Below are 15,195 nucleotides of genomic sequence, written 5' to 3' on the forward strand. Positions count from 1 at the left end.
TCATTTTGAAATCCACTGACAAATGCTTGCCATTTTATAACTTGCTCCGAGGGAATAAGAAATTTGAATGGACTGAGGAGTGCGAACAGGCATTTCTCGATCTAAAAACGCATTTGTTCGAGCCCCCAGTATTGGCTAAGCCAGTGGTAGGAGAGCCCCTATTCCTTTATTTGGTTGTGATGGAACATGTAGCCAGTGCTGTGTTGGTTTGAGAAGAAGACCGAGTTCAAAAATTGGTATATTATATAAGAAAAAGACTTCTCGAAGCTGAATCACGGTACCCACTGATGGAAAAGATGGCGTTCTGCTTGATATTAGCCTCCAGGAAAATTAGGCCGTATTTTCAGTCCCATACAATCCACGTCATGACAGACCAACCTTTAAGGTAGGTATTGCAAAAACCTGAAGCGTCGGGACGTCTCTGAAAATGGGTGATTGAACTCAGCCAGTTCGAAATAATGTACGTACCACGGACCTCGATTAAAGGACAGGCCCTTGTTGATTTCATGGCTGAGTGCACCAGATTCCAAGTAGATTCTTTGAAAGAACCGACGCAGCAGTTGTGGAGAATCTTCATGGACGGTGCCTCTAATGAGAACGGATCCGGAGCTGGGATCATCTTGATCTCTCCGAAGGGGCACCGATTCCATTCGGCACTACGATTTGGATTTGAAGCATCAAACAACGAAGCCGAGTATGAGGCTTTGTTAGCTGGGCTTAGAGTGGCAAAGGAATTGAAGGCTAGGGTTGTCCAGTGTTATAGCGATTCACAGCTCGTGGTTAATCAAGTGTTAGGGGAATACCAAGCATGGGGTTCCAAGGTGGCGGATTACCTAGCCAAGGTGAAGAAAGAGCTATTAGAAATTGAGCATGGCACCGTTGAATAGATCCCCCGCGAGCAAAACGTTAGCGCAGACGCTTTGGCGAGGCTCGCCACCTCCAAGGAAGCTGAGACTTTGAACGTAGTACCAGTGGAATTCTTAGAAAGCCCAAGCGTGGCAGGAAATGCGATGGAGGTCGAGATGATTGACATTAGGCCAACCTGGATGACCCCCTTAGTGGAGTATCTTACGACAGGAAAGCTACGTGAAGAGAGAAAGGACACAAGAAGGATACTCTATCAAGCCCCAAGGTATGTAGTTGTGGATGGAACATTGTACCTACGTGGCCATTCCTTACCCCTTCTACGGTGTGTTCTGCTGGAGGAGGCCAAAACCATTCTGCAGGAGGTGCATGAATGGTTCTGCGGGATCATGCTGGGGGGCAAAACCTCGCCTTAAAAATATTGAGGCAGGGTTATTTTTGGCCCACTTTAACAAAGGATTCCATCTCTCATGTTCAGAAATGCGATAAATGCCAATGCTTCGCCACAGTCGCGTGAGCTGCTCTGGTCGAGCTAACGATGATTTCATCCCCATGGTCGTTTGCAATATGGGGGATTGTTTTAATTGGAGCCTTACCTATGGGAAAGGGAGGAGTTCGTTATGCGGTGGTGGCCATTGATTATTTCACGAAGTGGGTAGAGGTTGAGCCTCTGGCAACCTTCACCTCAAAAAGAGTCCTCGAATTTGTGGTCAAAAGTATTGTGTGCCAGTTTGGGCTACCCAAGAAGATTGTGTCAGACAATGGAACTCAATTCGACAGTGATCTCTTCACCGAGTTCTGTGAAAAGCAAGATATAATTTAAAGTTTCCCTTCAGTGGCGTACCCACGGGCCAATGGACAGGTTGAGGCTGTGAATAAAACCCTTAAAGCGAGTCTTAAGAAAAGGTTAGATGAGGCCAAGGGAGTCTGGCCTGAGCAGCTCCCGCAGGTACTTTGGGCATACCGAACTTCACACAGGACCTCTATGGGGCACACCCCTTTCTTCCTGACTTTTGGAAGTGAGGCTGTCCTTCCCGTCGAAGCAAAAATAACCACACACATGCTACATACATTCAGCCAGGAGTGGAATGATGAGTTGCTTAATGCTTCTCTGGATCTGATCGATGAGAAACGTGAGGATTCACAACTACAGATCGTGCATTACGAGCAAAGAATCACATGTTATTTTAATTCTAAGGTCAGAAGGCGTAGTTTCGATTTAGGCGACTTGGTCCTCCGGAGGGTTTTTCTGGCAAACAAGGACCCTAAAGACGGTGCTTTAGGCCCGAACTGGGAAGGACCCTATTAGATCGTGGAAGTCATGTGTGAAGGAACTTTCAAATTAGTTCGACCTAGTGGAGAAACAGTCCCACAGACCTGGAATGCCATCCACCTAAAGAAGTATTATCAATGATGATGCCATCCTATGTAAGGCTTTGTCCTTTCTCACCTAAATGAAAGGATCGTCATGTATTTATTGTTTTTTTTATATAGTTTAAGCTTTGTCCTTTCTCAAGTGTATTTATATATAAGTTCGGGTAATAGCATTTATACAAGCAAATGAGAAAGTTCACATTCTAGTTACTTGGGGGGCATAGAACCCAAGATAGATCAAGACAAGGTCGCCAAAGGAGCATGAGTTTGAAACATTTAAAATCCTGGATACAACCAGATCTTAAACTTAGAAGTTAGAAAAAATTGAAAATTCGATGACTTCCATAGAAACTCGAGATAACCTAATGAGAACTAAGTTTGAAATATTTCAAACCCTGGATATAACTGGGTCCAAGGCCTGACACTTAACAGGTATGATATAAATCAACACATTAATTTTGGATATAACCAAATTCAAAATATCTATCCCAATCTAAAAATCGATTCCTAAGATTTTGAGTGTGCAAATCTAAAAAAGCATAACCATGAGAGACAATCAAGGAAAAGACAAATAGATTAAAAGTTAGATATGTGAATTAAAAACAAATTGTCTCGAGGAAAAATAACCTCAAACTAGCCCAAAAGGAGAATGCTTACAAAGAAAAAAGAAAAGAAGGGACAACTTCATCAAGCCCCTCCAGGGCGCTCTGAGGATGTAACCTCTCCAGTCTCCTGCTCGTCTGCGGTGGAAGCATCCCCGATCTCAGACTGCTCTTTTAGGATCCGGGCTTTGAACTTCTCGAGGTATGGATCCCACACTTCAGAAGCCAGGAAGGAGAAGTTACCATCCTGGTTAAAGGCCCAGTAGTGATACAACATGCTTTGCATGGAGGACAGCGAGGCCGCTTTCTCCTCTTTAACAACAACCTCGGCCTCCAGCTGCTTGGCTTTGGCCTCTGCGACCTCGACTTGAAGAGCAGCCAAGGAAACCTTTGTAGCCTGCTCGCTTTCTTGAGACGATGCAAGGGCAGCCTTGGCATTGAGCTTGCCTTTTTTAGCAGTTGCAAGGGCAGCTCGCTCATTTTCCTGAGCAGCAGTCAGGGTGGTCTGGGCAACGTGGAGCCCAGCCTGAAGCTCCTCATTCCTAGCCTTGAACCAAGCTATACTACGGTGCTGAGCCAGGACCGACTGCAAAAATAAAGAAACAAGTTAGACGCATACTGGGGTAAAATAAAAATAAAAAATATATATGTTCAAATAAGGAGAGCTATCCTACTGTGAGGGTCATCTCCAAGGTGGACTCCAGGATGTTCTCTGGGCTCCTCTCTTCTATTGTCCTTAGGTCCCTCGGGTTGGCTTTGTATATGTGCTCCACCACATGGTTCACCGTCTCATAGAGAGTCCCTCGAAAAGTATCGGGGATCTTCTCCAGATCTTGAGGATTGACTGGGATGCGCACGGTGGTGGTAGGGACAATATGAGCTGGGGGATCAACTTGTGGTGTCTGATCCCGAGTAGGAGCAAGTGGAAATCAAGGAGGAGGCGGAGGAGGACCCCTTTTCTCCATCACGATGGGATTCGAAGCTTCCGAGCTCGTGCCTTTCCCCTTAGTCGGAGATTTGGAAGTATTCCCTGTCGCAGGGGGCGTCTTCTTTGCTGTGTACTTGGGTTTCTTTAAGACAGGCCCCGAGCTGGTTTTTCCCTCCTTGAAAACCATACGAAGGTCGGGAGCTCCTGGTTGTGCCATTTCTTCGCCTAAAAAGAATGAGAAGGAAGTTAATATATAAGTAAAGTCATCAATTTACATAAAAGAAATAAATGAAAGTCCTACCCTCCAGGCTAGGGGAGGAGTCTATTGTCACGACCTCCGGCCTTGGGACTGCTGGAGGAGAGGGGGAGTCCAACTCTACAATTTCTTGAGTTATGGTAGGTTTAGGCTCAACTCCTACCTTGGGGCTAGACTCATCTACATATTTCCTAAATCTAGGGGCAAAGATTCCTTGGAGCAAAGAAGGCCACGACCTACGATTGGTCCCATATTCCTCAAAAATAGTTGATCTAAAGGTTGAGGTGTTGTCTAATACAACGATACCCTTAGGATAACCCATATCATAACGTAACACTAGATGGTCCACACACTGGAGCAGGCTTAGGTTACGATATGGATTAATAGGATGGCGGTGAACGAGCTGGTTGGGGTTAAATCTAACTAACCTAAAATCAGCGACAGCCTTGTCTAATTCCCTAAAAGGATATGGGTTACCCTGGCCGGAGGAGCCGCGCGGCTGCCACCGATGCAGCTCGTTCTAGGTCAAGGCCCCAGGTAGCCTCAGAAGCCCGCCTTTTCCTCACAAGAGGGACCTCGACTTCTTCTTGTTCCTCCTCGTCAGCGGCCTCATGGTTTTCTTCTTGGGGAGGTGGGAGCTCGTGGACTACCAGAAAGGTAGCCCGAGTCCTTCTTAAGGCCAACATTTGGCCTTCGCCGATCAATTTACACGCAGCATCGTGACGTCGTTCATGAGCTGGCGGTAATCTTTCTCATGGGCTGGAAGCCCAAATAAAGTCTCATACTGACCCTCGAGGGTCACAGACATCTCTGTCCTCGTGAACATGGCTGCACAAAAAAAAAAGATAGTTAACTCAATCAGCATAAGTACAAGGAGTATGACTATTAAGCAAGAAAGAATGATTTCGCGAGATGAGAAAAGAAAAAAGACTTCCGAGGGTGATTGAAGTATCGATGCTCGCAGTTGTAGAACTCATTCGACATAAAGAATTGGTCCTTGAAGTCGTTGGGGTGGCTGGGGAGCTCAATCACCGGGGCTGAATTCGGGAATCGAGTGAGATAGAAGAAACCATCACCTCGGCCTCTTTGCTCCGGGTTGGCCTTAAGGCAAAAAAAATAGAGGATGTCCGCCGAAGTGGGGACCTCCCACTGATGTTTTAAAAAAAGGTATTTTAGCCCCGCCAGAAGCCGGTATGAGTTGGGGGGAAGCTGAAACGACACCAACTTCACATAGTTAAGGAAGTCAGTGAAGTATTGATCGAGGGGAAGGAAGGCCCCTACCTTTAAGTGCTCATCACTCCAGGCCACAAATTCGTCCTGGAGTGGCGCGCAACTCCGTTCCCCTTTGAATGGAGGGTGGGCAATAAGGACGATGGACCCAACCTCTATGTTGTGGCTCAGTATTATTTTATTGACCCTTCCTTGGGTTGTGATCTTGGAGACAATTGTCTCTGCCTCGAAGAACGCATTAGGATCAGCCGCGATCTCCATCTCTACCACGGGGCCAAAATGAGGAATAGGAGATTCGAAGGCGATCTCTTTTCCCTTGTTGGTTTGTTGAGATGAGGGACCGACTGCATTCTTCTTAGGTACACTCTTCTTGGGTGCCATAATATCGCCTAGTGAACAAGAACGACAAGTCACTTAATAGGCGACCTAATATTTTATAAAGATAAAGGCAAGGAAGCACGAAGGGAAATGGTGCTTTTGATGTCCGAGCTGAGTTAATCTCAGCCCGTTGCGTGATGCCACGCGCTTCGGTTTCCCCAACAAATCCCTGGTTTTTAGGGATCTGTGTGTCAGAAAAACCACCTAAGAAGCGTGTTCTCTAAGAAATTTGGTTTTTGGACCCCTAACCTTTCAACTTCTATAACCCCTAACGGGTAGGTTCACCCAGAAAATGCCCAGTTTCGTGAATGTCACATTTTTAAAATATATTCTAAATCTTCTCAAATAAGCCTAAAGGTTAAAGCCTATGTACCAAAAATCTGAGAAAAATACCCTAATATCCCTTTCGGCAAGGCATGGATGATCATGGTAAATAAAAGGTAGAAATTAGTAAAGAAATAGGTTGTTTGAAACAACGATACTTACAGTGTGTTCGTCAATTGAAGAAGTATGCATCGTAAGGCCTGGGAGATCCACTCCTGAGTAAATGAGCAACCGAATGCCAGAGAGATTTTGCAACAAAGGATTTTTGGGGGTTTTCTTGTTTTTCTGAGAAAGGAAAAGGTTGAGAGTGGAGAAGAGCGAAGACAATTTTTTTTTGAATGAAAGGTGATGAATTATGGAATTGACCTATCCATTTTTATACGTAAATGGCATAAAACAACGTGAACCATCCGATCCGGCCAGTTCAAGATCCGAGGGTAGTTTTTCAAGGGACGAAACAACGACAAAAGTTGACAAGACAATTATTGTAGCCCTCGAAACCTGAACATGCGCCAATTATAGTGTTCCACGTGTCTGACACTTGAGTAGTGGGCAAGCCTAGGTAATCATGACAAAAGTTTAAATGTCCATACCGTGTAAGTCAGAAGGTGACGTCATAAAACACGAGTAGGGACTTGGGGGGAAAATGTGCATCCTAAAATTCAGAACGAGTCTTTTATTTAGCTCGTGTACAGCTGGCGAGTAAATGACTATAATAGATGATCCATAAGTCCGTATTTTCTCCACAAAGGCAGCATGGTTCCCCAGGTCAATAACATGAGCTAGGGAATACAAAGCAATAAGTACGAGCTTGTAATGATTATAAGGCATAGCATCTGTGACACGAGCTCACGGTGCATTCAGCTCGGGGTACGCTAGAGACCTAACGTATCCTTAGATCCCTAGAAACCTGGATACGTTATATAGACGTGCATGGTCAGACATGGCATGTCAGCGGATCCCTAAAAACCCAAACACGTAATATAATCGTGCATGGTCAGGCATGGCAGGCCCGAGTATCCCTGCAGATCCAATATCAGTTTTACTTATGATCAGACCATGCCTTAGGAAAAATTGTAATATTTATAATTAGTGTGGTACAGGTAACAATGGGGGTCAAGTCACGTGATGACCCCAAGGTCTGTCCAAAGGTTTTCTCTATGAATAATAAGATCTTGATAAGGGAAGAGAAAAATAATTTTCTGTAATGCAAAAACTCTATCAAAATTGAGAGAGAAAAACAATAATAATATAGCCTCGTGGACTAGGTGGATTTTAACCCTGAACCACGTAAAAAGACGAGTGTTCTTGAGAATCAGTTTCTTAATACGGTTCATCATTAAGCACTAATTCATCCCAGGTATATTCTTAATTCATTGTTGGTGAAGAACCGTGTCAACAGAATGTGATGCCCTTCAGGTGTAGTTAAAATAATACCAGCTCCCGAGTTGTGCTCTTTTGAGGAACCATCTACAACACAATTTACATGTTGGCCAGGTCTCCTCATTTACATCTGGTGCTATTACTTGCTCGTTTTTGTTTGGTACACTTTTACATTCAATGATAAAATCTACCAAATCTTGCCCTTTGATTGCTGTCAGTGGCTGGTAGGTAATTTCGTATTGCCCAAACTCTATTGCCCATTTGAGCAATCGACCTGATGCTTCAGGATTTTGTAGAACTAGCCTAAGGGGTGGGTCGGTTAGGATTGTAATCGAATGAGCTTGGAAATACGACCTCTATTTTCTTGCTGCAAGCAGTAGGAAGTATACCAACTTTTCAATCAAGGGGTTTCTTGCTTCAGCTCCTATTGGCCTTTTGCTAATATAATACACTGGATGTTGGGATTTATCTTCTTTTCTTATAAGTGTTGCACTAACAACGTGTTAGGTGACTGCTAGGCATAAAAGAAGGGTTTCACCATCCATTGGTTTTGACGAGACTGGTGATTGTGCGAGATGCCCTTTAAGAGCATGGAAAGCCTTTTCATACTCTTTTGTCCATTTAAACTTGTTATTCCCCCTTAGTAGATTGAAGAATGGAACACATTTGTCTGTCGACTTTGAGACAAACATGCTAAGAGCTACAATTCGTACAATGAGGCTCTATACATCCTTTGTAACGTCCTCCTAATCCAGGACCATTACACTGTGTACTTAAAATTGTGTCAGACTTAGTAATCAAGTCATTTAGATTATAGCGTGTAACTAAGGTTAGTGACAAGGGTTAGGGTTAAAATTTTTGGTCAAGGAACTGTTGACTTTTATTTAAAAGTTTCACATAAACATGGGATCCCAAAATATTACAACTAAACTTTTAAAAAGGGAATTATACACATCAAAAGTTACATTAGCCGGCCTAAGCGGCAAAACAGGGCTATAACCTTAGTTCCTCTGAGATAACCCCAGCCGTGGTGGTCGAGCAGCCGCATATGTACATGCCACCACCGAAGCTCTCCAACTCATGGCTGGTCAAGCTTTCCCTTTCCCTTACCTGCACCACAAAGCACTCGTGAGCCGAGGCTCAGCAAGAAAACTCAACATATGCATAAACAAAGAATATAAACATCCAGACATCCCTTTTAAAAATTCAGAAACATTAATCCATAAATACTATTATTCAATACAAAAAAGTGGTCATTGGACAATTTACGGGGCCGTTGCCCTAAATAGATGACCTTAGAGCCAATCCCGAGGCCTATGCCCTAGCTACGTGACCATAGAGTCACTTGGGGACCTCGCCCTTAGCTCTGTCTCACTAGCCATAGAGCTAGTCCAACCCCATTGGTTCAATATCGACCTTAAAGGCGACCAACATAATAGTATGTTACTTGTTTAGGCCTAAGCCTTTCGACCAGCGCGTAGCGCGCTATTGCCGTCCTTGTCTCATAAGTCAAGCCTGAACCAGGATTACATACCTCAATACAGAAAACAAATGTGGATAGGCACATCCCAACAACTAAGCACACATGCACGTTAATCGTCTAATACCACTGAATAACCATTTTCCACAACACTAAACATATCCATTTAACGGGGCCACATGCCCTAACCATAGAGTTCATGCAACGATCATAACACTTAAGCATTTATCAGCAAACATGTGAAACAATAGCCTAGCATAAACATCATGGGGCCTAAGACCTTATTCATAATAACATATAACAGTTGGGCCAAGCCCTAATCACATATAACACATATTAGGTGTAGTTTTCTTACCTCAAGTCCAAGTAAGCGTACATAAGAACGACCCTGTCGCACGATCCCGTTTTGAGCCTTACCGAACACCTAGTCATAATCCATGAATGGTACTTCAATGAGTTTAAATTCCAAAGCCCAATCCTCGGGGCCTCTAATTCCACCAAACGGGGTGGTGAAATCGTCCCTCGAGCCCCTGAGCAAAAACCCTAAAAAGTACCCAAAAATCAAGTTTTGAATGCTGAGTAGCGCTACAACACTACCTGTAGGGCGCTACAGCGCTAGAGTCAGAGACTCTAGCCCCCAAAAATCGCAGCCTAGCTCCTAACCTAGCGCTACAATGCTGATACCAGAAATGCGATTTTCTGGGTTTTTCTCTTCGAATTTCCCCGAGCAAAAGCTCCAAAAATCTGACTTCAAGACCTCCAAACCCAGAATTAAACATAGAAATCCACTCTACTCATCAAAGGCAACAAAACCTACCCAAGTTTTCCCAAAAACTCAAACCAATCCCAAAAATCCATACCCAAGCTCTCAAGCTCTAAACACCATAAAAACAAAGTAAGAACTCAGAAAATTCAGAGATCGAAGCTCAAAATCATGACCTTGATGGCCGCCCAATGGTTTCCAAGCTAATCCTAGCTTGATCCTACACTCCAGGCTTCAATTTCCAAGCTTGTTTCTTCAAAAACTTCAATGTCCCTCAAGCTCCAAATAAGGCAGAAGAGAAAAACGGGAGAGAGAGTTTGGGAGAGTTCTGCCTACTTCCTTCTTGTTTCTTTCCCTCTAATCTTTAGTTTCCTATTTTGGCTAAGTATAGACAAAGCCCATAAAAGACTAAAATGCCCTTAAGTCCAAAGTTTGTCCTCTAATGCCCATAGGGGCAGAATAGTCATTTGCCACCATTTCTCAACATTTCCCCAAATAAATCTTAGATATCTTAAACAAACACCAAATAAATATCCACTACCCAATAATCCCCGGTAATGTACTAATTTACCAAAATACCCCTAGGCTCACCCCGAGCCGGGTATTTATTCCCGTTGTGACCTTTTTCGCTAATTGCTCACTAGGATCGCCTCGTGTCGTGTAACCCAAATAAACCCACATAATAATGTGGTCTCACACTTATATCACATATATGCCCGCAACAGGCCAAATTATGAAAATAACCTTTTTAAACAAAAACGGGCCCACATGCATATTTAATTCCCCTAAACATGCACAACTAGTCGTATTATCACATAATTACAATTAATATAACAATAAAACACATAATTTCATATATTACCATCCTGGCCCCCTAATCAAGGCCTTAAGCCTTATTATGAAATTCTGGGACGTTACATCCTTTATCTTGGTTGTTGACTTCATGTCAATTAAAGCCTTGATTTTCTTTAGGTTAGCCTCTATGCCACATGAATTGACAATGAATCCAAGAAATTTTCCTGAGCCTACCCCAAACAAGCATTTTAAAGGGTTTACCTTCATATTTTAATGCTTTAAAATATTAAAACATTATGCTAGATCTTGAACATGCTCCCCAGCCTTTTTGGACTTAACCAACATGTTAATTTGATACTTGAGCATCATGTTGATTAACCGTTGATATGTCGCGCCATCGTTTTTGAGTTCAAAGGGCATTGCCTTGTAACATTACAAGCCTATTTTGGTCCTGAAGCTGGTGTGCTCCTCATCGGGAGGGTGCATGCTAATCTGATTGTACCCTGAGTAGGCATCCATAAAAGTAAGGACCTCATGCCCTATCGTGGCATCAATTAGCTGGTCGATTCTTGGCAAAGGGAAGCAGTCTTTCGGGCAAGCTTTGTTTAAGTTTGTGAAGTCAACACAGGTCCTCCATTTTCCATTGGGTTTCAGTATCAGCATAGGGTTTGCAACTCATTTAGGGTAAAATTCTTCTCTTATAAACCCATTTTCTTTCAGCCTTTCAACTTCCTCATTTAAGGCCTTAGACCTTTCTTTGTCGAGTAATCTCATTTTCTGTTGAACACGCCTAAAATTTTCGTTGTCAATATTCAAGGTATGGCTAATTAAAGTAGGGATAATTCCTACCATGTCTTTGTGCGACTAGGCAAACACATCTTGGTTGTGTTTTACCTCAAGTTTGACCTCTTCAGCTAAGTTTTTCCCAATTTTTATAGTCTTGGTCGACTCTTCCTGGTCGAGTGGGACCTCTTCGAGGTCCTCAATTGGTCCCGCTCCAGTTTCATAATCCCCAAAACGAGGATCAAGGTCTACCACTTCACTTTGGGAAGTGCCCTATTAGGAGGCGTTTTGCTCGTTTGAGGAAGCTTGCTTTTGTCCCTCTGAGATGTTAATTTCCATTATTGTTGTTGGCTTGTTTTCCGCTGGTCCAGCAAAAATCATGTTGGTCGTTACAAAGTCTTTTTTAGAAGTGGTAATGGAAGAATTATAGCGTTCTCAAGCTTCCCGTTGATTCAATTTAAACATCCAATCCCAACATTGGTTGGGAACTTCATTGTTAGATGAAAAATTGACGTGATAGCTCTCAGATCAATAAGTATTGGCCTTCCAAGAAAAGGGTTGAAAGTTGAAAGGAAGGTCGACCACAACAAAAGTGGCCATGACTGTGTTGTTTGTTGGTGCGTCTCCAACTGTAACAACCAGTTTTATTGTCCTTATTGGAGTCATTCCTTCTCCAGTAAAGCCATATAAATTCTGTGTGCAGGGCTCAAGATCTCGAACAAAAAGCTTCATCCTTTCAATAGTGGTCATAAAAAGGATGTTAACTCAAGAACCATGATCCAATATGGTTCGTACAATAATCATATTGGCAATTTTGGCTTCTATTACTAAAGGATCGTTGTGCGGGAACCTGACGTGAGTCGCGTCGTCCTCGGTGAATGTAATAGGCTTACACTCGTACCAAGGCATTTTGGGAGTATGCTTTTCGACGGCCAACACCTCTTCTATTGGTTCATGGCGTAGCGTTCGGGCATATCGTTCTAGGGTCTTTCTGCTATCGCCAGCCAGGTGTAGTCCTCTGCAAATCATGTCTAATCGACATGCTACAGGGGCTGGTTGCAATGGTTGTGCTGGTGCATCAAGAGTTCCTGCAGTAGGTGGATTCTACTCGACTGGGTGATGAATATATCTTCTCATAGCCTGCTGGTTTTGACGAATCAGAAACTCGATTTTGTCCTTAAGTTGATTACACTCGTTAGTGTCATGCCCATAATTGTTATGAAAGCAACATAATTTATTGGTGTCTCTCTTGCTTATATCTTTCCTAATAGGATTTGGCTTCCTATAGGGTACATCGGCTTACGTAGCTTGAAAGACCTCTGCTCGTGACCCTAAGAGCATAGAGTATGTGGTGAAACAAGACACATATTCTCATGGCGTATCACTTGTATTGGCTCGTTTATTATCGTTATTGTTGCCACTGCTAGAATTGTTGTTCTGCTTACCACTGTTTGGATTATTCTTGTTACCATTACCATTGGTTGTCTGGTTTTGATTAGTTGCACCCGAGTTTTTTGCTGGTGCAGCATTGGTTCCAGCTTGGTTAGCTTGGTCAGCTTGCCAAATAGCTTATTCCAGTTTTATAAACTCATCTGCTCGATCAAGAAACTCTCTGGTCGAGTAGACAGTTTTTCTTCAAGCTTCCTTCAAGCTCTCAATGAAAGCACCAAAATATTGACTGTCTTATTCGCTATCAACTTAATCTGAAAGGTTAAAGGAAAAACTAGGGAAGAACACAAGGATTTTACGTGGTTCGGGCTATAAAAGAGCCCTAGTCCACAAGTCTCTATTATTTAGTGAGCTTGAAGCTTGTTATAGCAAGCTTCAATGGTGGTTCTTAGTCAGCGTGTATATTGCACTGAGTTACATAGTTTCTCTCTCTCTAAAAAAAACCCCCCTCACAAGTAGATACCCCATCCCTATTTATAGGGGCTGAGATCATTAATGCTAATCATCTATCATTAATACGAAACTCCCCCACTTTGGGGGTGTTAATGCCGAATAAATACATAAAGGCTTGTACTAAAAGAAACTACGGCCTAAGCAGATTGCACGAGGCCTATTTCAGAAAATCGCATACCAACTTTATGGGGAACGTATCTCTGACTTGTCAGGGTGCGGCGCACGTTTGCCCATGTCAGGCAGCGTTGTGGGAAATGCCGATTGTCGAGTGTACGAACTTGACACCACCAATCGAGGCTCACCAAAAGTTGTCAGACAATCGTCTGGTGGCCCACAATTCCAATTACTGACACCTAGCGGCTACCCCAGGTCCGAGGACCGGAATCATAGACCAGGGTGGCGAGTGAGTGAAGAGAGCTCCTCCGGATGTGACCTCACTCGGAGACATCCACGACTTATCTACTGGCTCGGGAGATGGCTTCACCTGGAGGTATCCTCGCCTCGAGGACAGACCTTGGGGCATGGTCTCACTCGGAGACGTCCACGACTCGTCCGAATTGGGCTTCCTGGAGGGGTTGCGCTTCGAGAACCTCATGACTTATCATGTCAATAATCACTCTTAATTTCCACGTGTCAGGAGGTGAAAATATATACAACATGCTTAAAAGTACATTTTTAAGAAAAAATATAAAAAAATTCATCTTTCATTCAAGTTAATACAAAGTGATAATATTCATATTTATTGTAGCCAAATTGATATAATGATACTAATAATATGAATATATCACTCCTTTTTTTTTCTCATTTCTTTCCAACAAGTGTCAAATTTATTAATGAAATAAATCATTCATCATTCTTATGACTTGACATATTATATATTATAAATATTTAAATGTCCCACTGATACATATAATAAGTCATTCTTTCCACATTCACAATTAGATAGAATTGTACGACTGGTACATAAAAATATATTTAACTTTGGCTATCAATTGTGTTAAGGTTTCATCAAGAACCTTTTCAAATAATTTTTGTAGTTTTTTCTAATAATTTGATAAATATAATTGTATATATTTTAACTAACGACAAAGTTTACTATAATACCAGTAATTTAGACATTCACTTCTAAGAATGTGTAATGAATAATTGACATAAGTAGTGACCATATATTTTTCTTATCACCAATAATTATTTGAGTGTCATTCACTTCAGGGAATACTATTGAAAAGACATTACTTGCTTTTGGCAAGAAAAGTTACATATATGATAACATGACTGATATATGAAATATTGATAATCTTTAAAATAAAATTTTATTTTCTATCATTTTCTTCAGGGAATGATGTTTAAATATTTTAAATGTACAATGAAATTGAAATATATGTTAACTTCTTCATTGTACAATTCACATATATTCAATTCAATAATCAAATGTATTTTTACTGAATCAATTTGTCTTTGTCGTCAATTATATTCTAATTATTTCATATTTTGATGCAATTTTCTAAAAAATACTTTTGGGACTTTAAAAATCAGTTTCTACTTGTATCAATCATAAAACATTTTAACGTTTATTCATAAATGAAATATTCTTGATAAAGATGAAACATTCACTTCAGAGAATGTTCACAAATATTTAGTGATTATATTTTTTTTTTTCCACAGAACACATAAAATATATATATCAATATATATATTTCTTTAATATATCTCAATCAAATATAATGATGAATATCACTTTTGCATAATCTTCAGGACATATGCAAGATCTTATATCAAGGATCTATAATAGATTTTTTTTCAATTTGTCAAAGACATTGGACTTTACAATTTCTAATGTAAACATTGTAAATAACTATAAAATAAACACTATGAAGAAATCAAGATCAAATATGTGAGATAATATTAACACATACATATAAATATAATTATATTTATGATAATAAGTCATTAAACCATCTCTTACGTACTATCACAATGGTGAAATAGCAACCCATATTTATACAAGTTTTATTATCAAAATATATAGTATGATAATGCTATAGACATACATTTGCAACAAAATATTTTTTATCTCAATGAAATATAATGACTAAAATCTTGATGATGACTTTTGATATCAACACAGGATAG

Source organism: Humulus lupulus, chromosome X (genome assembly GCF_963169125.1).
Source record: "Humulus lupulus chromosome X, drHumLupu1.1, whole genome shotgun sequence".
Taxonomy (NCBI): Eukaryota; Viridiplantae; Streptophyta; class Magnoliopsida; order Rosales; family Cannabaceae; genus Humulus; species Humulus lupulus.